The sequence below is a fragment of the Lotus japonicus genome, chromosome 6 (assembly GCF_012489685.1).
Source record: "Lotus japonicus ecotype B-129 chromosome 6, LjGifu_v1.2".
NCBI classification, from domain to species: Eukaryota; Viridiplantae; Streptophyta; class Magnoliopsida; order Fabales; family Fabaceae; genus Lotus; species Lotus japonicus.
The window spans coordinates 23,388,407-23,413,761 of NC_080046.1; the positions used below are offsets into that span (position 1 = coordinate 23,388,407).

The 25,355-nt window shown below is 39.7% G+C and overlaps 1 long non-coding RNA gene across 1 annotated transcript; it reads right to left on the reverse strand.

Moving 5' to 3' along the window:
• Window positions 1-13,537: 13,537 nt before the first annotated feature.
• LOC130724478 (uncharacterized) lies at window positions 13,538-15,922 on the reverse strand. The gene is made up of 3 exons (XR_009014527.1): window positions 15,766-15,922; window positions 14,190-14,336; window positions 13,538-14,041 (listed from the first exon to the last, which is right to left on the reverse strand). It is a non-coding gene; the product is annotated as an uncharacterized LOC130724478 (long non-coding RNA).
• Window positions 15,923-25,355: the final 9,433 nt, after the last annotated feature.

The following is a 25,355-nucleotide window of genomic DNA, read 5'->3' on the forward strand; positions in this document are numbered from 1 at the left end:
ATGTGAAGCTTCTCACATCACAATTCTCACTGTCAAACCAATTTTCTCATATAGATATATTATAATAATGATAAATATTAGAAAGTAAAGTAACTTTGCTTCCAAACTTTCACCCTCTTGTGCAAAACTCCAGGTTTCTAACTCTAACACAACCTTTTTATCTTCATTTTTCTTTTAATCTTTTTCTTGCTCTGACATCAATATTCTTTGGGTGCAGCTCTCAAACTCAAAGCTTTTTTTAACCACATTTTCTTGAATTACTAATGTAATGTTTATACTGCAACTCTTGAAAGGAACCTTATTGGCATGGTGATTGGCATGGTGCAAGTTAAAATTGAGAAGAGATCCTCACCAAATTTCATTATTGATCTCAGGAGATGTTTTTCGGCCAGCTAAGCTAATCCTTGTGGGAACCATATCTTCTGATGCATTTACTGCTAGTTGAGGGGTTTGTTGTAGGTGTGTGTTTAGTAAGATTTCTTTGAACTAGAGCCATTGAAATTTGTTGCATGTAGGTTTAAACACCCTTGTACTGAATTGAATACATTTGAGCTTATAAAAATTAGCTTATGTGTTAAAAAAATTATTTTAGCTCCTCCTAATATTTTGGTCAAGCTCCGCCACTGAGTATAGGGATTAGATTGTATGAATCTATAATGTACATCGACAAGCTTGATTTATAGTCACAATGAATTTTCTTGTTCGTTTTTTTTTTGAAACTGAATTTTCTTGTTCTTGATCAAAAAAGAATTGGGGTTAATTAGTTTTTGTTAATTAAATTAGGGTTAGTTTTGTTAATTAATTTTATTTTTGTTAATTTTATCTAATTTTCTGATGTATAATTTATTTATCATTTTTTAAAATTCACATAAGCATTTTTATCTCAGTCAGCAATCCAAATCATCACTCGCCGGAGGTCCGTGCTTCGCTGAGGACCCGCCCCAAACAATTTACAAACAAGAGGATCTTTTACAATAATTTTTCCGGCGAGGGACCTAGTTCAGACGGCTACACAAAGACAGGGACTAATATAATACTTAACCCTAAAAATAATGCTTCCTCCAAAATGAAAAAGCGGTTCAGGTTGTGATGTTTGTCATTTTTATTTTGCCTGAGGAGAAAAGATTATTAAAATATATATGGTGACATTGGTGAGTAACAAATCTGGATTTTGAAATGTGTAACACCCCGATTTCCAGGTGTCACTTTAGTAACCAAAAATAGACTTTACGCTGAAAACAGGTAATTTTTTTTTCGTTTTCTTTCCTTTAAATCAAAACGATAAGGAAGTAAAGACAAAACCCAACTACTAAACTAACCAACATACATCAAATATAAACATGTACAGCCTCAGCTGCACTCCCACGTCACGCGCACTCGCAGTGACTCCAAAGCAGTGTGCCCGTAAGCAAATATATACAGACCCAGAAGTGTAAATGAGAAAACTATAATTACAAACCACTAGGAGAAAGTCGGCCTCAATATGGCCTAAGCAAAGACCCCTATGGTCCAACTGACTCACTGTGATCCCTCAGTAAGAGAACCACACGAAAAGTCATGCGTCGGAAACCTACCCGATCCCAAAAGCAAAACGAATCAGAGCTCTACACAAAACATGACGCCTGCCCAAACCTAACCTCCCAGTGCCAAACCCACAACGATCTGAAGTCGGCAAGTTGAAGCTCAACTCCATGCGCCATAGAACTCCTTTCGTCAGACGTCCACGCTCGTCAGTCCGGTCCTCCATGACCCTTCCCCGATACGTCGCCCGGTGACCAGCAACATCGATCACCCAAGCGGTGGGGCATCCCGATCCTGCAGCTCATATTTGATCCCCCCCCCCGAGGGAGAGACCACCGAGAACCAGTCGGCCATCGACATCTGGCAGCAGGCCGACCGCCCAAACACAAACATACAACCAAAGCCAAGGCGCTAGGGTCAACTCACAGCAATAAGTACATATACACTCAACATGTGACAGGGTATATATATAAGTTGTTATATAAGCATATAAGTAATCCTAGCATGTTATGGCTCTAACATTGCTTCAATAAACAAACAGCACACAGTCTCAGTCAGCATGAATGTATGCGTGAAATGCACAATATGAATCCGGATTTGTGACGCGTTCCCGTTCGCCACAAGTGAAGCATTTTCACTATGGATGGACCATTCCCGTTATCCATCCTGGATGAAATCCATCCTGGATGAACCATTCCCGTTATTCATCCTTGGTGAACCATTCCCGTTATTCACCGAATGATGAACCATTCCCGTTATTCATCATTAATGCAAGGTGAACCATTCCCGTTATTCACCATGATATGCACAGGTGAACCATTCCCGTTATTCACCCGATTGAATGCAACGTGGTTAGCCAAACAACGAATCGCCCTTACCACGAAAGTGTCTAGCGCACAACCCAATCTCAAACAACCCAATGAGTTAGTGTCGGTCAATACAACACAACTCGGAGTAAGTGTCGGTCAATACAACACAACTCCATCCACAGAATACACAAGGGTCTAGTGTCGGTCAATACAACACAGCCCAAACAACAAGAGCACCAGGTGTCGGTCAATACAACACGGCTCCACAACACTCCCCAAGAGTACTAGAGTACTCGGTGACTTTCAATCATCACCATAGCTCACCTTAGTGGCTTCCCCCAATTCCGATAACTCTCCAACCCACAACAAAGTCGACTTTTCCCCGTCTTTCGTAAATATTTTCCCCTTCAGTTCTCCTATGCTTAAACGTTAATAAAAATTGTTTCAATTCGAATTAGTCAAGTTATGAGTTTATTTCTCAAAGTCTAAGTTTCCCAAGTCTTTAGTTTTTCAAAGCTCTATCATTCTAAGTTTTCAAAGATCAACCACCCAAAATACATTTCCCGGGGAAAGTCTAAGAATTCCAACATATGGCTAAGTCTCAAACCCCACATTTGGACTTGCCTAGGGTTGTTCATCCAACCCGAAATATCAAAGATCACCAGCTCAATGAATCTCCACTCCGAAATTGCGTCAAAACGCTCAATCCAACAAAAGCACAACATCACAAGTATGGAAAAGCATCATAACATCAACTCATCATCAAAAACAACATCAGATAAAACATAAGTCGAATTTATCGACGCCTATCATGCAGTCATAGCTAATATATAGTAAGTTGCCCTAACCTCGAGCTGATCCAGCTTCGCAAATCAAATCTCCTTCACAGGAATGCCTTGAAACTTCCAAAGTTCCTTCAACTGAACCTCGGAGGAAAAACAAAGCAGAATCCACACAAAATCGATTAGTTCGATCGCAATACAATACATAAACGATAGACAAAGCATCAAAGCTTCAGAATACGACAAACGGGTACGAAAGGACAAGTTTTCGAAAACGAAAAACTCCCCTCCCCTTAGGAAAAACCCACGGCCATAAGGAGAAAAGGGCTTCGGCTCTTTTTCTTCGATCAAATCAGTTTACAAGGTAGTTTTAGGGTAAAACTAAGGCAAAGAAACTGTCAGAACAATTTTCGGACAATCGGGCCGAAATACGACTACGCAGGGGCATTTTGGTCCAAAATAAAGGCTCAAAACTTCAAAGTTATCAGTTCTGAAAACAAATTTGACAGCAACGATCCTCATGATATCCGTGACAACAAATCCTAAAGGCACGAAGTCAGATTAAGTCTTTTCGACAATAAAGTTTCGAAATGTGAGACAAAAAGAGTTTTGAGTCAATTTTTCAGATCCTGGACAACTGAATCGCAATCAGAGTTTACTGACAGAGGTTTTAGACTCAGGGGAACATAAGGAACATAACCCAAGCGAGAAATCAGAGAAATCGGACAATTTTAGAAAAAGCTCAAAACTTAGAGCACAGAAACGACTTCAGAAACTCAGCAGAAACAGAAATCAGAGGCAGCATTCATGATAGTTACCTCGATACCTAGAAGTAGGGACGAACTGCACGAAGATTGGTCAAGTTTTCGCGGAAATCCCCTCCCCCCTTGCTCCCCACGAAATCAGCCACAAATGGAAAGAAAATGAGAGGATTTTGCTTTTTCGCGCTATTTATAGGCGGGTGAAATCGCGGGAAAATGAAAATTTCGCGATTCCGATTTTTGCAGCACGATCACCGAGAAATTCTAAGAGAGATTCTGGCGTCGGAATTCCAGAACTCAAAACAAATATCTAGGATTTGGGAAAAACGATATCGAAAAACTCAAAAGCAGTGTCGGTTAATCTGCCCCGAAAAACTACTTTTTGCTGTGATGCTCAAACGACAAAACTTCCAACTGAAGAAAGATTGGAAACGTCGAAACAAGTCTGGCAACACGGACGGAATCTTCGTTAGAAGTCCCGAATAGAAAAAGTCTTCATCCATTGCTCGAAAATAGGGTTTCGAAGCAAAGAAATTAGCGTCGGCGGACATCCGAAAAGTGAAACCTATCGTGCGTACAGTCCAGAGTTCCGAAATGAAACGCTGGTCGATGGAAAAATAAATAGAATCTTTAAATTTTCCGAGAGTTCGAAATCTCACTCAAAACGTTGCTTTAAGAGCGAAATAGTTTATTCTGGACACGCTCGCCCTAAGGCAAGTGTGCAGACGACTCGCACTAACTCCGAAAACAACTACGCAACATTCCTCAAGCAATTCCTGAACTTTCTTCTTCATTAATCTTCCTCAAATGTCAAACTCCTGTCACGCTTACACTGATTCTACGCGTGAGTCGGAAACTAGCTTGTTCTGAAAATCCAGGTCTTACAATACTCCCCTCCAAAAAGAAAGTTTCGTCCTCGAAACTTAGAGTTCTGCAAAAAGTTCGGAATACAGTTCCTTGATCTTATCTTCCAATTCCCATGTAGTAGTGCCTGTGTCATTGTTCCTCAAAATCTTTACTTAAGCAATCTGCCTTCCCCTTAACTGTTTCACTCTTCTATCCCCACTGCTAACTATCGGCGTCTCAAAAGACAAAACATCATTCAACCTCATGTCGTCTGACTCGATTACTTGCGTCGGACCTCTGCTTGAAATGATACCGGTTGGCATTCCGTGCAGTCGCACAACCTTAGCCACTTACTTCTTTACTTTCGGTCGTCCGGAATTCTTCTTAAACTCAGTGCCTCTCTGTCATCTCAAAGTAGATACTCAACTTGTCCTCGTGATCTTCATCTACAGTCCATCACTTGTTCGTTCGATAACTCTTAGACGAAACATTGCGTTGGAATCTAATAGTCCATTAACGTCACATCCAACTTCGTAACTATCATCACTCGCACAATGAAATCAATCTCCTACTTAGTCACCATTCGAATTAAAAATCGACTTATGTCCTTATTTCTTGTCCTTCACTAATCTTATCCCCTTCAACATCAAGTTACCAACAACTTATAAGATAATCCTCTTCTTAATATCTAACAATCCATTATTATCGTCTTCTTCCTTAGAACTTCCCTCACTCAAACCTATTTACACTTACTGAAATCCCTAACACTTCGCACAAATCGAGACTTATCCTCTAGAAGATTAAATCATAACTATACCTCAAGGGACTTAACTAGCCATTTTATCATCCAATCCTTCAACATTCTGGGATTTAACTGTTATCGTAGCCGCTAACACCACTAAATCTCTTATGTGTACATGAATCTCAGCTCACTAGGTCAACCTTAGCCCTAGGATTCTCATTCAACTTAGTAAAATTCACTTGTTAACCATAATATGCATCATCAAAATCCATAACAAAGTTTCATCCACTCTTAAGCTCTAAGAAACTTGTCCAAACATAACAACTTCAAGTATTCATCTTAACACCAACACCCTCCTTTTGGGACTCAACCACCATCTCGTCAATCAACTTCTTAATCTCCCAATCAAATTCTGACAAACTTTGAGTCCTTCACACCTTAGACAGACATTCATAGATTTAAAACCTAAACCTTCTCCAAGTTTGGTCCTCTAATGTCCTTTAATCCTTCAATACTTCTTAAATGAATATCCGTTTCTTAAAAACTATAACTCCTTCACTTACCCAACGACCTGATAAGTGTCGTCATGCTTCCACACTCACCCCTTGGTCCTGATATCCATAATCATAACTTATTATGCTAACATCATTCAAATCTTATCACATGGTCATTATGTCCGCAACCTCATAATCAACATCAATCGATCACCAACCTTAACACTCCACACAACCCAGAATTCCCTTACTTCAAGATCTCTCTTATACTACACCTCAATGGTCTTAACCCGAAACTCACCTTCAGGTCTTCAATCTTCTAAGATTCAACTCCTATTGTCACACCTACAACCATAAGATCTCCTACTCGTACGTGATTCTCGGCTCTCAAGATTCAATCTTAACCCTAAGATTTCAATCCAACTTAGTAAATCTCACTTAGTAATCTCAGCATATTTCCTTGGAATCCATATCACCAACCTCAAGTATTCAACTTATGCTAAAACTTTCTTTCTCCAACTTAATCATTAATTCAACACTTTTCAAGCGAAAATTCATCTCTTAAGACTATAATGTCTCCACATATTAATCCAACGCTTAGCAAAACTTATTCCTCGAACTCGACTATAACAATCTAGTTCAGAGTTAATTCTTCTCAATCTCGCTACCATCAAACAATCATCTATAACCGGATATTAAATCCAACCTATCTAATCTCTAATAATCCCACGTCAGAAATCACATAACCTATGACTTCATAACTTCCGAGAAAATACTTAAAGATTTTCCAACATCAATTCTATTGGCTTAGTCTACCTCTACTTGGAGTAATCACACGAACTAACCAATCAATGTCTATACGAAAATCATCAACTTCCAAAGGTTCAAATCTTAATCTTGTACAATCAAATGCTTAACACAAACTTTCCTCCCAAATCCGACTAATCCTCAATCAATTCAAATTCATCTTACACATCCTTCTATCAAGGTCCATTATCAGCTGTGATTCCGAATATCACCCCCTCAATATTAGGTTGATCAGGCCTAATACATCGAAGGTGGAAATTTAGAAAAACCCACTGGAACAGACAATGAGTTCCTGACATCCAGTAACCACAAATATCCTGATATCAAGTTCCTAACGATTCTGCTACGGAACCACACACCCTCAATCCATGTAAAAGATTAATCCTTCCTCGTCAATTGAGTCAAAGGTCCAACAATCTTGGCAAATCCCTCAATGAAGCGTCTATAATATCCAGCTAAATCCACAGAACTTCTGATCTCTGTCACCATCTTCGGTTGCTCCCAAGCCAAAACAGTCTCCACTTTCGCCGGATCCACAGCTATGCCCTCCTTCGAGATAGCATGGCCTAAGAAATTGACTTCCTCCAGCCAGAATTCACACTTGGAAGGGTTCTCATACAGCTTTTTCTCTCTCAACAATTGTAAAACTTGGGGCAAATGTCCTTCATGTTTATTCGCGTCCTTCGAATAGATCAATATGTTCTCAATAAACACCACCACACGCCGATCTAAGAACTCCTGAAAGATGCGGTTCATGTAATCCATGAAAACAGCAGGTACATTCGTCACTCCAAACGGCATCACTAGGTACTCGTAGTGTCCTTAACGTGTCCTGAAAGCAGTCTTCGGTATATCCTCAATCTTCACTCTGATCCGACGATAGCCTGACCTCAAATCTATCTTGGAAAATACGGTAGCCCCTCGTAGTTGGTCCATCAAATCATCTATCCTCGGCAACGGGTATCTGTTCTTGATCGTTGCCTTGTTCAATTGTCGATAATCCACCCACGATCTCGACCTTCCGTCCTTCTTCTTGACTAAAAGCACTGGCGCTCCCCATGGTGAAACACTCGGTCGAATGAATCCCTTTTGCCGAAAGATCCTCTAACGACTCCGCTTCAAAACTAAACGCCCTAAAATCCTACGATTCGTACCCATAAGAAATTTCCCTGAGATCCTAGCTTCCTTATCAACGCCTCGGTAAAACAACTCCCTAGCTCCGCGTGCTATTCTAGATCTCGTGTAACCTCTATAGTTAAATCACGAGCAACTTCGAATAAGGTCCTACTAGGGATAATAATCATAGGATCATAGTCTAAGTAGTAAATACAAGTTAGGCGCGTCACACTCGCTTGAATATAAAAGAGTAAGTTATTCTAGAATACGAGAACAGTTAAAATATTACCATCGTTCCCACGTTCTTCCTCGTTCGACTCCTCAACTCTTGCTCCTCCCTTGATATGAATCCTTTCCTCTGTAGCAAGTTGTTTTCCTTTCCCAACATTCCCTGATGATTCGCCCCTGAGTGCCTTGCAATCTTGGGAGAAATGTCCCGGTTGGTTGCAATTGAAGCATAGACTTTCTTTGGTCTTGCAGTTCACAGCTAGATGCCCCTCTCGGTTACACTTGAAGCATCTCCGTCCAATCACTGAGCATTTGTTAGCAAAATGCCCAAACTTTCTGCAACGAGTACATGTCACTCCTTTGTCACCAACTGGCTTCCCCCCCAGTATCAGCAGTCGTCGGTTTGTACTCTCTTGAGATAAGATTTCTTCCCTCGGAACGCTGATATGGTCCCCACTTATGGTAACTCTTCCTTCCGTTGTAGCCTTGGGAACCTGACCTCATTGGTCCCCCAGCTCCAGTTCGGTTCATTCCTCTTTGTTGATACATTGCTGTCGCCATCAGTCGTTGATGATGCTCACGTGTAGCCTCCGCCATCCGGTTAAGATCCACCATCCTATATCCCATCGAACGTCCGATTAGTACTAACCATACGGTAGCACTAGACAAACCACTCAATCCGATTGAGTAGTAACGCAAGCAATTAGAGCGAAAATCGCTCTGCAGACAATCAATTTTCACTCTTTGCAGAGTCACACAACCTAGCACAGAAGACCTATTCCCCAAAGACTCCCAAAAGACTCGACTAAGCTCTGATACCACAATGTAACACCCCGATTTCCAGGTGTCACTTTAGTAACCAAAAATAGACTTTACGCTGAAAACAGGTAATTTTTTTTTCGTTTTCTTTCCTTTAAATCAAAACGATAAGGAAGTAAAGACAAAACCCAACTACTAAACTAACCAACATACATCAAATATAAACATGTACAGCCTCAGCTGCACTCCCACGTCACGCGCACTCGCAGTGACTCCAAAGCAGTGTGCCCGTAAGCAAATATATACAGACCCAGAAGTGTAAATGAGAAAACTATAATTACAAACCACTAGGAGAAAGTCGGCCTCAATATGGCCTAAGCAAAGACCCCTATGGTCCAACTGACTCACTGTGATCCCTCAGTAAGAGAACCACACGAAAAGTCATGCGTCGGAAACCTACCCGATCCCAAAAGCAAAACGAATCAGAGCTCTACACAAAACATGACGCCTGCCCAAACCTAACCTCCCAGTGCCAAACCCACAACGATCTGAAGTCGGCAAGTTGAAGCTCAACTCCATGCGCCATAGAACTCCTTTCGTCAGACGTCCACGCTCGTCAGTCCGGTCCTCCATGACCCTTCCCCGATACGTCGCCCGGTGACCAGCAACATCGATCACCCAAGCGGTGGGGCATCCCGATCCTGCAGCTCATATTTGATCCCCCCCCCCGAGGGAGAGACCACCGAGAACCAGTCGGCCATCGACATCTGGCAGCAGGCCGACCGCCCAAACACAAACATACAACCAAAGCCAAGGCGCTAGGGTCAACTCACAGCAATAAGTACATATACACTCAACATGTGACAGGGTATATATATAAGTTGTTATATAAGCATATAAGTAATCCTAGCATGTTATGGCTCTAACATTGCTTCAATAAACAAACAGCACACAGTCTCAGTCAGCATGAATGTATGCGTGAAATGCACAATATGAATCCGGATTTGTGACGCGTTCCCGTTCGCCACAAGTGAAGCATTTTCACTATGGATGGACCATTCCCGTTATCCATCCTGGATGAAATCCATCCTGGATGAACCATTCCCGTTATTCATCCTTGGTGAACCATTCCCGTTATTCACCGAATGATGAACCATTCCCGTTATTCATCATTAATGCAAGGTGAACCATTCCCGTTATTCACCATGATATGCACAGGTGAACCATTCCCGTTATTCACCCGATTGAATGCAACGTGGTTAGCCAAACAACGAATCGCCCTTACCACGAAAGTGTCTAGCGCACAACCCAATCTCAAACAACCCAATGAGTTAGTGTCGGTCAATACAACACAACTCGGAGTAAGTGTCGGTCAATACAACACAACTCCATCCACAGAATACACAAGGGTCTAGTGTCGGTCAATACAACACAGCCCAAACAACAAGTGCACCAGGTGTCGGTCAATACAACACGGCTCCACAACACTCCCCAAGAGTACTAGAGTACTCGGTGACTTTCAATCATCACCATAGCTCACCTTAGTGGCTTCCCCCAATTCCGATAACTCTCCAACCCACAACAAAGTCGACTTTTCCCCGTCTTTCGTAAATATTTTCCCCTTCAGTTCTCCTATGCTTAAACGTTAATAAAAATTGTTTCAATTCGAATTAGTCAAGTTATGAGTTTATTTCTCAAAGTCTAAGTTTCCCAAGTCTTTAGTTTTTCAAAGCTCTATCATTCTAAGTTTTCAAAGATCAACCACCCAAAATACATTTCCCGGGGAAAGTCTAAGAATTCCAACATATGGCTAAGTCTCAAACCCCACATTTGGACTTGCCTAGGGTTGTTCATCCAACCCGAAATATCAAAGATCACCAGCTCAATGAATCTCCACTCCGAAATTGCGTCAAAACGCTCAATCCAACAAAAGCACAACATCACAAGTATGGAAAAGCATCATAACATCAACTCATCATCAAAAACAACATCAGATAAAACATAAGTCGAATTTATCGACGCCTATCATGCAGTCATAGCTAATATATAGTAAGTTGCCCTAACCTCGAGCTGATCCAGCTTCGCAAATCAAATCTCCTTCACAGGAATGCCTTGAAACTTCCAAAGTTCCTTCAACTGAACCTCGGAGGAAAAACAAAGCAGAATCCACACAAAATCGATTAGTTCGATCGCAATACAATACATAAACGATAGACAAAGCATCAAAGCTTCAGAATACGACAAACGGGTACGAAAGGACAAGTTTTCGAAAACGAAAAACTCCCCTCCCCTTAGGAAAAACCCACGGCCATAAGGAGAAAAGGGCTTCGGCTCTTTTTCTTCGATCAAATCAGTTTACAAGGTAGTTTTAGGGTAAAACTAAGGCAAAGAAACTGTCAGAACAATTTTCGGACAATCGGGCCGAAATACGACTACGCAGGGGCATTTTGGTCCAAAATAAAGGCTCAAAACTTCAAAGTTATCAGTTCTGAAAACAAATTTGACAGCAACGATCCTCATGATATCCGTGACAACAAATCCTAAAGGCACGAAGTCAGATTAAGTCTTTTCGACAATAAAGTTTCGAAATGTGAGACAAAAAGAGTTTTGAGTCAATTTTTCAGATCCTGGACAACTGAATCGCAATCAGAGTTTACTGACAGAGGTTTTAGACTCAGGGGAACATAAGGAACATAACCCAAGCGAGAAATCAGAGAAATCGGACAATTTTAGAAAAAGCTCAAAACTTAGAGCACAGAAACGACTTCAGAAACTCAGCAGAAACAGAAATCAGAGGCAGCATTCATGATAGTTACCTCAATACCTAGAAGTAGGGACGAACTGCACGAAGATTGGTCAAGTTTTCGCGGAAATCCCCTCCCCCCTTGCTCCCCACGAAATCAGCCACAAATGGAAAGAAAATGAGAGGATTTTGCTTTTTCGCGCTATTTATAGGCGGGTGAAATCGCGGGAAAATGAAAATTTCGCGATTCCGATTTTTGCAGCACGATCACCGAGAAATTCTAAGAGAGATTCTGGCGTCGGAATTCCAGAACTCAAAACAAATATCTAGGATTTGGGAAAAACGATATCGAAAAACTCAAAAGCAGTGTCGGTTAATCTGCCCCGAAAAACTACTTTTTGCTGTGATGCTCAAACGACAAAACTTCCAACTGAAGAAAGATTGGAAACGTCGAAACAAGTCTGGCAACACGGACGGAATCTTCGTTAGAAGTCCCGAATAGAAAAAGTCTTCATCCATTGCTCGAAAATAGGGTTTCGAAGCAAAGAAATTAGCGTCGGCGGACATCCGAAAAGTGAAACCTATCGTGCGTACAGTCCAGAGTTCCGAAATGAAACGCTGGTCGATGGAAAAATAAATAGAATCTTTAAATTTTCCGAGAGTTCGAAATCTCACTCAAAACGTTGCTTTAAGAGCGAAATAGTTTATTCTGGACACGCTCGCCCTAAGGCAAATGTGCAGACGACTCGCACTAACTCCGAAAACAACTACGCAACATTCCTCAAGCAATTCCTGAACTTTCTTCTTCATTAATCTTCCTCAAATGTCAAACTCCTGTCACGCTTACACTGATTCTACGCGTGAGTCGGAAACTAGCTTGTTCTGAAAATCCAGGTCTTACAAAATGGCATTTTGTGATTTCTTAAATATAAAATTTCGAATAATTTTGATTCCGTGATTATATAAATGTTACACCATAAATATGAGTAACCTTTATTATAATTAATTAGTAACTTTTTTTTTATTACAAAAGAAAAGAAAAATTTAGTAACTAATTTAGCATAAAAGTTTAAAGTTATACTTCAAATAAAATTATAATTTTAATTAGTTGATAAATGTCTCATCTTTTTCTAAATTAAATTTCGCTTTAGGTCTGAACTAGACACACGTTCGACCTATCTATCGCTTTGGTGAATTTGGCCAAAAGGGGTTTCATTCAGCAACAGTAAGACAACTAGATCGAGAAGATTAGATGTGTGCATCCTTCATTCTGTGGAGGGGAGAATTTGAACTTCTTTTTGAATGGATTGCCTTACGTGGTGTGGTATTTAATTTGCCAGCTTTCCCCAATAACAATACACATCACTTTCTAGTTTCGACAATACAAGCTAGGGCTTTGATTAACTTTAATAAAAACATGTGACAAAGCAAATGGTATGCTTTCCTGTGCTTTTTGTGTTTGGCTAGAAACCAAACAACCTTCATCTCTGAAATCGTGTCAAGGAAATAAAGCGCTTGTCTAAATTATTCAAAATTTATCTTAAAGAACATTTTGAAAACAAAATTAATTTTTATGCATTGATAGTGTAAATAAGTTTCACATATTTATTCAATCACATCAGTGCATAAAAATTAATATCTAAGTAAAATAACTCTAACTTTTTTTAGAAAGCAAAACCATTTCATTAGATGGAATTGTCGATAGTATACAAGTAGCACTCAACAAAGATAGAATACAAGTAGCACTCAACAAAGTCAGTATAATCGTCTAATACTACATGAGAAAACCTAACAAAAATAATTTAGGACGAGCTAAATTGTAAAAGACCTTGGAAATTGGTGCACCCAAAGATAAATCTTTAGCAACCCAACACCTACTAAACCCCAAGTGTAACACCCCAACTTTTGGGGGTCAGAATTAGTAACCTATTAAATAAAATGAAATGATTTTACAAAAGGATTTACAAATAAGGGTATATTTTTTTTTCATTTGTTTTCTAAAACATTTCCAAAACCTGATATGACATATACTTGCCCAAACCCATACATCCGGCCTTAACAAGGCAAACACTTGTGAGTGACGACGGATGTTCAATACATGTAATATACAATAACGTAATGCCTTGACAGACAACAAGGTTCAGAATGCGATAACACCCTAAGTCCAATATACTTCCTACAATCCCCGCACTGGAGAGTTGCAGAAGAGCAATGCATCGGAACCTACCCAAAACCAAAGTGAGTTATACAACCATCCCTATAAGCTTTAACCAATAACAGTAAACTTCTCTACCCAAGGCTCTAGCCTTACATCTAGCTATTACTTTTACCAGTCTTCGGTTAATCTACTCACTTCAAGGAGTCTTCCCGAAAATCAATCCAATCACCTCCTGGCAGCGATCAACAGCTACTCACAGCAACACCTGTTAGGGCCTGGCAGTTTGCCGACCGCCCGTACACAAACAAAGCAAACAAGGCAAGAAAGGGTCAACTTCCTAGAGTAATGTAATATAGGTTCTAACGAGATTCAACATATTTATAAGCAGCGTATAATAATGATTAAGGACGATGTGTATCCAACATTATCATCTGAACGTCAATCCCTCAATCCATCGCTCGTCGCCTACACATAGGTGTATCTTCATTTCCGTGCGAAGGCGACGCCACGTGTTACTAATGTAATTGCAAGCCTTAACTTGATCCTTCGTTAGCTCAACTTGATCCAAACCTTAAGCAAAATATTCATGCTTAGTCGCTAAGAAACAATTCGATCTAAAAATGCTCATTAACGTAGAGTTAGACACGTAGGCACGAATGGAAGAGTTACCCCAAATGGGTGAGTTTGACTTTACTCAAGTTTCACACATAAGCACTTAGCACATAATAAAGTAAGGTTCTGACTCCATCTTAAAACACAAATCATATCACCATATTCATGTAATAAACCTAGTCATGTTCCTAGTACATGCTTAACTATTTAGTTTGCCTAGAACATAAGTAAACACTTGGACACATTTCGGCGACATTTAGCATAAATCACATATTCAAGTTTAGAATCAACCCAACAAATAACCAAATACTAGCAACTCATTTTAGCATATAATTTCATCTTCATTTTAACGCATGCCATCACCAAAACATGGTAAACAACAACAATAAATAGCAACAGTAAAACAGCGACAACAGTTACAGCAAAACAGCAACAAAAACAGTAATTACAGCAAATCAGCAGCAGCAATTACAGCAAAAACAGAAACAGCGATAGCAACAATAAAAACAGAACAGCAACAGCAGCACTTGAAACAGAACAGAAACAGCAGCAGTTAAAACATAACAGAAACAGCAGCAATTAAAACAGAACAGAAACAGCAGTAATTCATGCAACTTGATCATGCTTCAAACCTGAACGAGTCTATAATTTTTCTCAAAGCTTCACCTCATTTTTAAATCACCATGCTTATAGTTGAATCTAAATTTATCATCTTGCATTCATTTAGGCCATAAAATGTACTTACTTAAGAAACAAGTAGCACTTAGCATACCCAATCATTTAAACACAAAATCAACCTCAAGCTTACTCCAAAACATATCCTAAAAACATGCATCAAAGGAGGAATTTTCCTCCCCTCAACACACAAACAAGCTCACGACCCCCCTCCAAAAATAGGGTAATCCAACTTCTCTTTCGAATCCTATTAATTCTTAGGCATATTTATACCCTAACTAAGGTAGGAAAACCATCCAAACACTCATACAACTTCATTTGTGAATTAACATTTTTCCATGCCCAATTGAAACCTAAAAATCCAAAGTTGATGTTTTCTCAAAATTGATTGCACATAGCTCATTCTCAGACATATACTAACAAGTAATGTGAATACATTTAGCATGGGTATGACTCTAACACAATTGAAGTTAACATTTGAGCCAAAATGGGTTTTTAGAGCAAATTCATCACAATCATCAACAACTTCAATCACATATGCAAATAAGCTACCAATATGATCGTTAGAGAGTGCATAGAAGCTAAATGAAACCAGAATTTAAGCTAAACATGCCTGAAACTCAAAACCACGAAATTAGGGTTCAAATGCTTGACGAAAAATAGACTCCAATAGATGAAATTGAAGCTAAGAGAGTGAAGAGGAGGTTGTTACCTTTCAAAGCCCTCAAGAATCACAAGATTTGAGCAAGAAATGAGCAAGTTGTGAGCAAATTCTTCTCCCTTTCTTTCTCTCGAGGAACCCACGGCCAAGAGGAGAAAATGAGAAAGAAAATTTGATTTTCTCCTTTTATAGGAGAGAGGAAATGAGAAAAAAGATTTATCGGGTTCCGTCGTCTTAGTACGTTCATCTGATGATTTTAAGTAAATATTTGGCGACAGAATACTAGAACTTATTTCGAGGCTCTTTTAATTTGAGAAAACGATTCAAACGCAGTGTGGGTCAAGATACCCCACAGAACTACTTTTTGCAATTGACGTCGGATGAAGCAACTTCTTCTATAAAAAGATCACAAACGTTGAAAGAAATAAGACAACGCGGATGGGAACTTCGTTAGAAGCTCCGAATAGAAAAACTCTTCATTCAGGGTCTTAATTAAAGTTCCCGGGAAGATAGAGTCTAGCTTCGACGAACTTTCGGAAAGCAAAACCTATCATGTGTACAGTCTATAGTTCTGTATCGGGACACTGGTCATGGGAAAAATACTAAGAAGTTCTTATTTTTCCTTCAATTCTAAAATTCTCTTAAATAGTGCTCTAGGAGCGGAAATAGCCTATTTCGGACACTCTCGACCTTAGTCGGATGTGAAAATTACTCGTGCTATCACTTAAACTGACTACAGTACTATCCTTAGTTATTTTATGAACTTTCTTCTTCATTTAGTTATCCAATTCGTCAAACACTTGTTCAGGTTCCTCTCACGCTTACACAACAACCTAGGCGTGAGTCGGAAATTAATTAATTATTCTAATTCAAAAAAATGTGGGTCTTACACCAAGCAACATTGCCAAGGACCCAAGCCCAGATCAAGTACCAAACGACCGACGAGAAAGGGCATCCGTCGGGGAGTGAGATGCGGCGAATAACCATCCACCTAACCCAACAAAAACATAGTTCATCTCGCCATTGAAGGAAAGGGAATCAACACTGGATATCGACCATGAACGAAAGCATAAAACTTGCCCAATATAACAAACACGTTGCGCCCTCTGGTTTAGCTAGACCAACATACCAGACAACGAGATCAGAGCAAAGCCACAGCCACCTAAACCCAAATACCCAAATCAGTTGCCGATGATCCCAATTTGCGCACCACTGGCCCAGGTCCGCTACCATTGACCTCGAGCAACACACCAAATGCACCGCACCTTTAGCCATTACTCCACCTAGCAATACCTAGCAAACAGAACTGGAAGAAGCTTCATATTTTTCGCCTACACTAAAGTTGCAAGAAGGTGGCAGAGAAGAATCAACGATAAGCACTTTGAAGACCAGAAACATATCTAAGAAGAGCATATTTGGAGCACTGGGAGGAATGGGGCCAAGGTCCACCATCAAAACCCAAGGCTGAGCCGAGTTTCGTTCTCGAAGCCAAAACCCTCTATGAATACAACAACGGCAACAGACCCTGAAGCAACTCCTCCATCAGCGACCGAGCAGCACCACCACATCCACAATTCCTCTGAGCCAAATCTAGCCACCGCTGGAACAAGGGGCGATGACCAAGACGGGAAGAAGGACCGAAATAGGAAGTAGCAAAAAAAGGAGCTCGAGAAACTAGATCTGGTAGGAGGCGAGGAACTTTCGCAACAAGAGGGGAAAAAATGATAGAGGAGGAAAAGGGGGTTGTCGCCGCACCGGAAGTGAGAGGCGCGGTCACCCAAACAAGGTTGCGAGTCTGCAAGTGACTTACTAATATTTTGTTATGTGTTTTAGAAAATATTAAATCATAATAGGTGTCAAAATATTATAGGACTACCTAAAACTAAGATGTATATTTTATCATATACATACCTTAAGTAATTCAGACAACTCATGAATAAATTATGAATTTGCTAATATATGGTTTAAATAAGTTTTCGAAACTGTAATATATTTTTTGAACTTTCTTGTCCCCATCGTCTCCCTCCTTTTTGACGACCGGGATTTTGTCTTGTTTTTAGGGTCTTTTCTTTGTTAGTTTTGAGTCTTTTTGTTGAGTCTCTTGTAGTGTTTCATGCATTCTCATGCATTTTTATCTTTATTTGTATTTTTGTTTTGTTTTGGTTATTTCATAGTTTTTTAGGGACTTTAGTTGCATTTTATTAGAGTTTAGGAGTCTTAGGTAGTTTCCACTTGTTTTGGGGCCTTTATGCAAAACTAACCTTTGAGTTTCTAGATTTTTTCCTAACTTGTTCATCAAGGTTTCAGGTTGAATCAGCTGAAGATGGAAGGTCTAGAGGCTTGAAGACTTGAAGGAGGCATTAAAGTGGAGTAAAAATGAAGATCAAGGGACTTTCCAGCTAGCAAGAGCGCTCAGGCGCCCATGTTGGGCGCCTGAGCGCCAATTCAATCAAAGTTTCTGTTTTGCTGAAGGGAATTGCCGCCTGAGCGTGCTCAATTGGCGCCTGAGTGTTCTCAATTGGTGCCTGAGCGCCCTGGGTGAGCGCTTGAGCGCGCGACACAACAGAAACTCGCCCATTTTGCGTATAAATAGGTGTTTAGTTGTTTTGTTTCATAACTTTGACATTTTGAGAATAAACTCTTGTAATTTAGAAGACTCAGAGGGGAAGAGAGCTTCTTCCAAGCTTGTAATCCAGGTTCTTAGCCAAGCATGGCTGGCTAATCTCTTTTATTTCTTTGGTTTTCTTGTAAGACTTTTCATAGTTAAGTTATAATCTTAAGTTCTTTCCCACATGTTCTTCTTCTCTTCTTGAATCTCATTGTTTGAATTTCAATCTAAGCTTGTATGCATGCTTGTTTTATGCTTTTCTATAATCAGAACGGAAGTTTGTTATAGATTAGGGAATCCATTTGGGATTTCCCCTTCTATCTTGGCTACTAGGAATAGAGGAATTGTTGAGGTTTGTTGGCCTGAACATTATAATCTTTATGCTTCAAACAAATGTTTAAGTACACGAGGAATTGAGCTTATCTTTTGGTATGAAATAATTATCTATCCGAGACATCGATAGGTAGTTGCTTAGGCTATAGTAGCAAGGAGAGATTCATGAGAACATGTGCATAGAATGATATGCTTGAATTGACTAGTTGAGCAAGAACCCAAAGCATTTTCTTTTCTGAATTGTCTTTTTATTTTTCTTTTTCCTCAATACTACTTCGACATATGTTTATCTCAATAAAACAAACCTTCAAACTCAAGGCTTAAGTTGAATTTATTCAGTCACAATCCCCGTGGTTCGATAATTAAAATCGGGTGGATTTGTACACTTGCGGATTTACCAACACTTTTCAATGTGTTTTCACATTTTCTCCTTTTTCTTGTAGGTAGGGAGTTGTTAAATTCCCTTCTGGAGGTGGTTTCTAAACCTAAGAGGCTCTCACCTCCCTTTCTTCCTTCGCATTGTAGTGACTTTCACTACCCCAAGCATTCAAAAAAGTGTTGGTACTTGAGTAACGCAGCAGAAAAATAAGGAACTCATCTTTACTTGTGAGATTCTGAATAAAATAACTTTCAAGCAAATTTAACTTTCAACGGTGATAACAATAGAAATAATAAGAGATATAGAACTTCCCTCTATTTGAGAGGAAAAAACCACTGGACCAAACTAGAAATAACACCACTATAGAAAAATAGTTGTACAAAAGAACATCTTTCTAGAAAAACAATAGACATCAAAATCAACACCTTAGAGGTCAAAATTGGCACCTAAAAAACATAACAAAAAGGACAAACCATGCAAACAATAGAGAAGGTAAAACCCAAATAAAAAAAATACCAAAATAACGAGTTCGTTGACATGAAATACAAACAGAAATTTCAATCAAAGCAAAATACAAACAGTGTACCGCCAAAATCTGTCAAAGAGCTCAAAACTCTTCCTCCCTCTTATTATGTCGGGTGCTTCTTCAAACTACATCTTGTTGTGCCACTTCAAAATAAGGGTTTTAATCCCTTAAATAAATTGAAACATGAGCCTCTATTCTTATGTTCCTTCTTTAAGGGATTAAAACCCTTAAATAACCACACGAAGCTTAAAAGTTTGTACTACTTTTATTCCTTATTAACTGTTCACTTAGGAAAGAAAGACTTAACTATACTCTTGGTCCCCCACTTAAACCATTTGTGTGAAAAGAGTCCTTAATAAAAATAAATTGCACTTTTGGTTCTAACTTGTGCTTCTGTTAGCACTTTTGATTTTCCATCATCTTTCTGTCCAAAAGATAACGATTTCTGCGTTGACAAATAAAAATAAATAATAAATATCCATAAAATAATGAACATCTTCTTCAAAAATCTTTCATCTTCATCATCTTGCCTAGAAAATCAAGAAAAAAACCTTCATATCTCCCAAACATCATCTTCTTCTCCATCTTCATCTTTTTTATTTTTTTTCCCCAAAAATTCAATATTCTGCAAACCAAAGAAAATCAATCAAAGAAGAAATCAAGGAATTTGTTCTATATACAACATAACAATATAATAAATTGATATTCATTTACAAAGTTCTCCTCCCTCTACCTCCCCCTCTTCTCTTCCTTATCCCTTGAATTACGATAACCTTATAGAGACAAGACACAAAAACCCACCACCACCAACTCCATCAATTTTGTCCACCACTCGGTGATCCAAGAAGAAAAGAAGAAAAATCAAAGATCCAAGAGAGAGGAAAAGAGAGAGACAAGTGCATGTAGAAGGAGAAGGAGGGTTGTAACACCCCGATTTCGGTGACGTCACTTTAGTAACCAAAAGAAATACTTAAGCAGAAAAACGTGAATATTTTTTTTTGATAAAGGAATTAAAAACTGAAAGAAATGAAACTCAACAACAAAAGATAACAGAATTACTATACGATAGATAATTACAGCCCCCGCTGTAAGTAACAAAACCACGTCACGAGTAACCTCCAGTGACGGGTAACTAACCGAAAGTAGTGCCCGTGGGCAAATACGTACAAACCGGAACAAAAGGACAAGAGTTCCAAATACAGTCCTCCCTACAACAGTAGGTCAGCCAACAAAACCTCCTAAACCGACCAACCCTCTGTAATTCCCGTAAAGAGAACCACAAGAAAAGCTAAAGGTCGGGGACCTACCCTGCCCAAACGAAAGACTGAATATCAGAGCCAAGACGCTACTCCTACACTAATCCCAACTAGGGAAGCACATCACCGCACTCCCAACTATGCATCCCCAAGATCGTCGTCTGAATCTGAATCCAAGACGACTATGTCGATGACTGCATCGGTCTCCACAGCTGGTCGCGCGGGTTCTGCACCCGATCCCAAGTCAACAGCAGCCGCGACAGTGGGTGAACTAGTGCCTGAAGAAGTCCCTCCCACAGGCACCTCCTCCGAGGGGTCCTCGTCGTCCGAAGGCGACGATGGTGGTGGTACTCCCAGTCCAGGTCCGCAGTGTACACCCGGTGGCAAGTTGAAGCTGACAGTGTAGCGCCTCCAAACTCCGTGCGTCAGGCTTGACATCCGGTCAACGCGATCCTCCATTATTCGCCCCGAATAGATAGCTCGGTGGCCGGCGGGGTCGACCACCCATGAGCCCGGGGTGTCTTGGTCCAACATCTCAAACCTGGTCCCCCCCGAAGGGACGACCGTCTCGTACCGGTCCGCCATGGACATCTGACAATAAAGGGCATACATAGCCCCCCAAACACAGGTAGCACGCGCGAGGGTCAACTCAAAGAATTACATAATAGTACATTCAATAGGTAAAGATAAATAGTAATAGCCACTTAGGCTTATAAGTTTAGGGATAACTTCCTAGGGTTGCATATTTCACAATGAATATAAAAGATGATAATAACAAATAGCATGCATCAAATAGGATTAACAAGTACCAATCACACTCAGCAACTAAGTCAGTATGTATGTTGCATGAAATGCAATGCTGGTTGACAAGATGCATTCCGGAAGAAGGATAGACACCAACGAGTCAGCCCTAACACCGGCCATAGTGGGACCATTCCGCTCGGGCGTCTCTTACACCACACAAAAGTAGTCAGATCAGCAGTGAACCCGTAGGTCTGCCATTCCGTCTGCTACTAAGGACCACCGTAGTGTCCTAAATATGGAAATCCGAGTCTTATGACCATTTTGGAATCCACCGAGGTCCGGTATCACGCCGTGTATTAACCTCAAAATGAGTGCATGAATGCAAGTGATTAGCCAAACAACGTCTCCGACCTCACTCGACACGTCGCCACGTGTTCTAATTAACCTAATGTCTCTAAAAAGAATACCCTAAGGTAAATGTCGATTCTGCGACAAAATGAATTAATCAAAAGAAGAAGAATGTACTTTGGAACTCATGGTTCCCGGCTAAACTTTAGATAGCCAATCAATAAACAGCTCATCGAGCGAAAGAGTACGAATGTACTTGGAAACTTATAGTCTCCGGCTAAACTTTAGATAGCCAAACCATAAACTGCTCATCGAGCGAAAGAGTACGAATGTACTTGGAAACTTATAGTCTCCGGCTAAACTTTAGATAGCCAAACAATAAACTGCTCATCGAGCGAAGAGTATAAGCATACTCGGAAACTTATGAGTTTCTCCTAATCTTGGATTTGCCGACACTTCTCATTTTCAAAACACTTATGTTCAAGCCCTAAACTTTCGTCTGAGTCTTTTATCATTATATTAAGGGTTTTGAGGTTGTTTAATACATTATGGAGGTTCATTATGAAATTGTTTAAGTTTCGTCTCTAATCCTATTAGTTTCAAAGATCCCATAGTTCCAATGATTCCCTGGAGAAGGTCTCAAACAAAAGGTCCATCATCACCCAAGTAATGGCCCGAGAAGTTCCCAGGTAAGCTGGTCGGGCACAATGCCTCATTAAAAGCCCTTCTTGCCTTAGACAGAACAACCCAAGTTCTTACGTGAATTCAAATGGGGTTTTTCCAATAACATTTTCAAACTCAATTTTCCTTTGAGAAGGTCTCGATCCATAAAACAATAATAGGGTACGAACCTCGGTCCGTCCCATCAAACTTTATCCAAAAACTCGTCAGGAGTCTGGCATAACTACCCGTTATCCACTATCTTGACGTTCCTCACTCATTCGCACAATTACACGGTATATTCAATATAGTCAGCAATTCAAGTGCGTAATAGAAAGACACATTATAATCAATATAATCCAAATATCATGTGAACAAATAATCACATAAATAAATCAGCTCAATCAATAAGCATAAATAGCACATTCCAACACACCCTAGATTAACCATTTAGCACATAACATGTGAATCATTTAGCACACAATATCATGGCATCCAGTACTCAACAAGATCGGCCGAAGCCTCAGAAAACATTTCAGGCATTTAGCAATTAAGTGCATAACACATAAATCAAGTCGAATTCGTCGACACCTAAATCATTATCTAGTATTCAGTGAGATGCCCTCACCTGTTGATTTTCCAGCTCGCTCCTTGAACTTTCCTTCACGATCTTCCTCCTCAAGTCCTCCGAATTCCTCGAACGAATCTTAAAGCAATTTCACAAAAATCAATCACAATGAGTCAGAAACTCAGCAAACAATCAGTGCTAGGGGTACACGGAACACTACAAACTCCGTGGTACGACAATCTAACGCGTTAAGACAAGTGTTCGAAAAAGTCGGATTTCCTCCCCCCTTGAGGGTGCTCTCGGCCACTCCCCTTAATTGTGTGGGTCGAGTTTTCTTCGATCAAACTTGGTTCCTAGGTTATCATTAGTCGTAACTAAGGCGAATCTAATCTCGGAAAAATTTTCGGATCGAAAACTGATATAGGGGTAATTTGGTCATTATTTTCAGCTCATAATCTCAAAACTGGATTTTTGAAAAACAAATTGGATGGGGACGTCAACAACGACGTTTATGACAACTAATCCTACTAGCACTAAGCCAAGTCGAGAGTTCTAAGCTAAAAGATTGAGACTTTGCCCCAAAATGGGTATTTGAGGTAAAATTGATTCCGGCGGAATTCCGGCGACATTACGGAAAAACTAATCCGACAGAAATGCTCTTGGGCACGTAGGGAAGATGTTTAGACAGAGAAATCAAGCTATTTGGACAATTTCACAAAAAGCTCCAAATTTGAGCTTAGAAAAGTCTAGAGAAAATTGACGGAAATGACGATCGAAAGTGAAGGATAGTAACTATACCTCGTAGTCTTCGATTAGCAACGAACTGTGAAGCAAACGGGCAAGAATCGGCGAAAATATTTTTCCTCTCCTCTCCTCCTTGTGCTCGCGGGTTTGGGTGGGTTTTTGGGTGAGATTTTGCCAAATTTTCATTTTCTAGCTACAACCTATATATAGGGAAGGAAATGGAAGATATTTTGCAAGTTTAGATAAGGATGACTTGGTGGATGGATAAGGATGGATAGATATTTTTGAGAAGATATTTTTGTAAAGATATTTTGTAAAGATATTTTGTAAAGATTAGATAAGGATGAGTAGATATTTATCAAAGATCGGATAAGGATGAATAGATATTTATCAAAGATATTTTGAGAAGATATTTTGTAAACCGGTACAGATTTGTTTAGACATCGGAGGATTTAACTCATAGAGTTAAGATAAAAATATAAGAGTGATTCCGATATTTTTCCTGCGCATTTCTCTGTGAATTCTAAGATAGGTTTTGGCGACAAAATTCCAAAACTCAAAAGAGATTTTCTTGGAATTAAGGTAAACAATCAAAAGTCGGTGTAAATCTATTTTACCCGAAAAGTTACTTTTTGCAGTGAATGTCGGATGGGAAAACTTTCTTCTGAAGAAAGATTGAAAACATGAAGAGAAATAGGTGTACGCGTGTGGAATCTTCGTTTGAAGCTCCGAATGGAAAAAGTCTTCATCGTCCGTTGATCTTAGGTTTCTTGAACTATCAGGGTTTTGGTTTCGGCAAACTTCCGAGTATTGGAATTCAACGTTCGTACGTTCCAGGGTTTCGCGTCGAAATACTTGTTTATAGATGAATAAGAGAAATTCTAATATTTCTCTGAAGATTTTTGGAATTAGTTTCCATCGTGTCCTAAAGTATGAATTAACTATTCACTAGGGTCTTCGACCTAAGATTAGGCGAATGTTAGTCGTGCTATAACTTTTATCGGTTTTGATACAATCCTTGGACTTTACCTGAACCTTCTCCTTCATAAATTTATTTCATCCAATAAACTCTTGTATTTTATTCACTTATCAAAACTTAAAAGAAACTTGGGTCTTACAAGGGTGGAAGCCACGATGGCGCATTGGTGGTTCCAGGCTTTGACGACGAAGACGAGTGATATGATGCCTCCATGGTGGCGTCGTGGCTCTAAATTGTGGCGTGGCCAGACTTCGATGGTCCTGCCTTCAACTCTCCCTTTGCATTTTGAACGAAAATCAACCCCACACCTCATCAAAATCATTTCATCCCACAACCTTCATAATCAATCTATTCTCATTTATAAGTCACTTTTACATATTTCTCTAGGATTAAGAAAACTAGTTACTAGCAATAAATTGGTAAAAAGTTTTATCAACTTTCCTAGATTACCCATGAATTTCTCACTCCAAATTAATTTTCTACAAAATCATTTTAT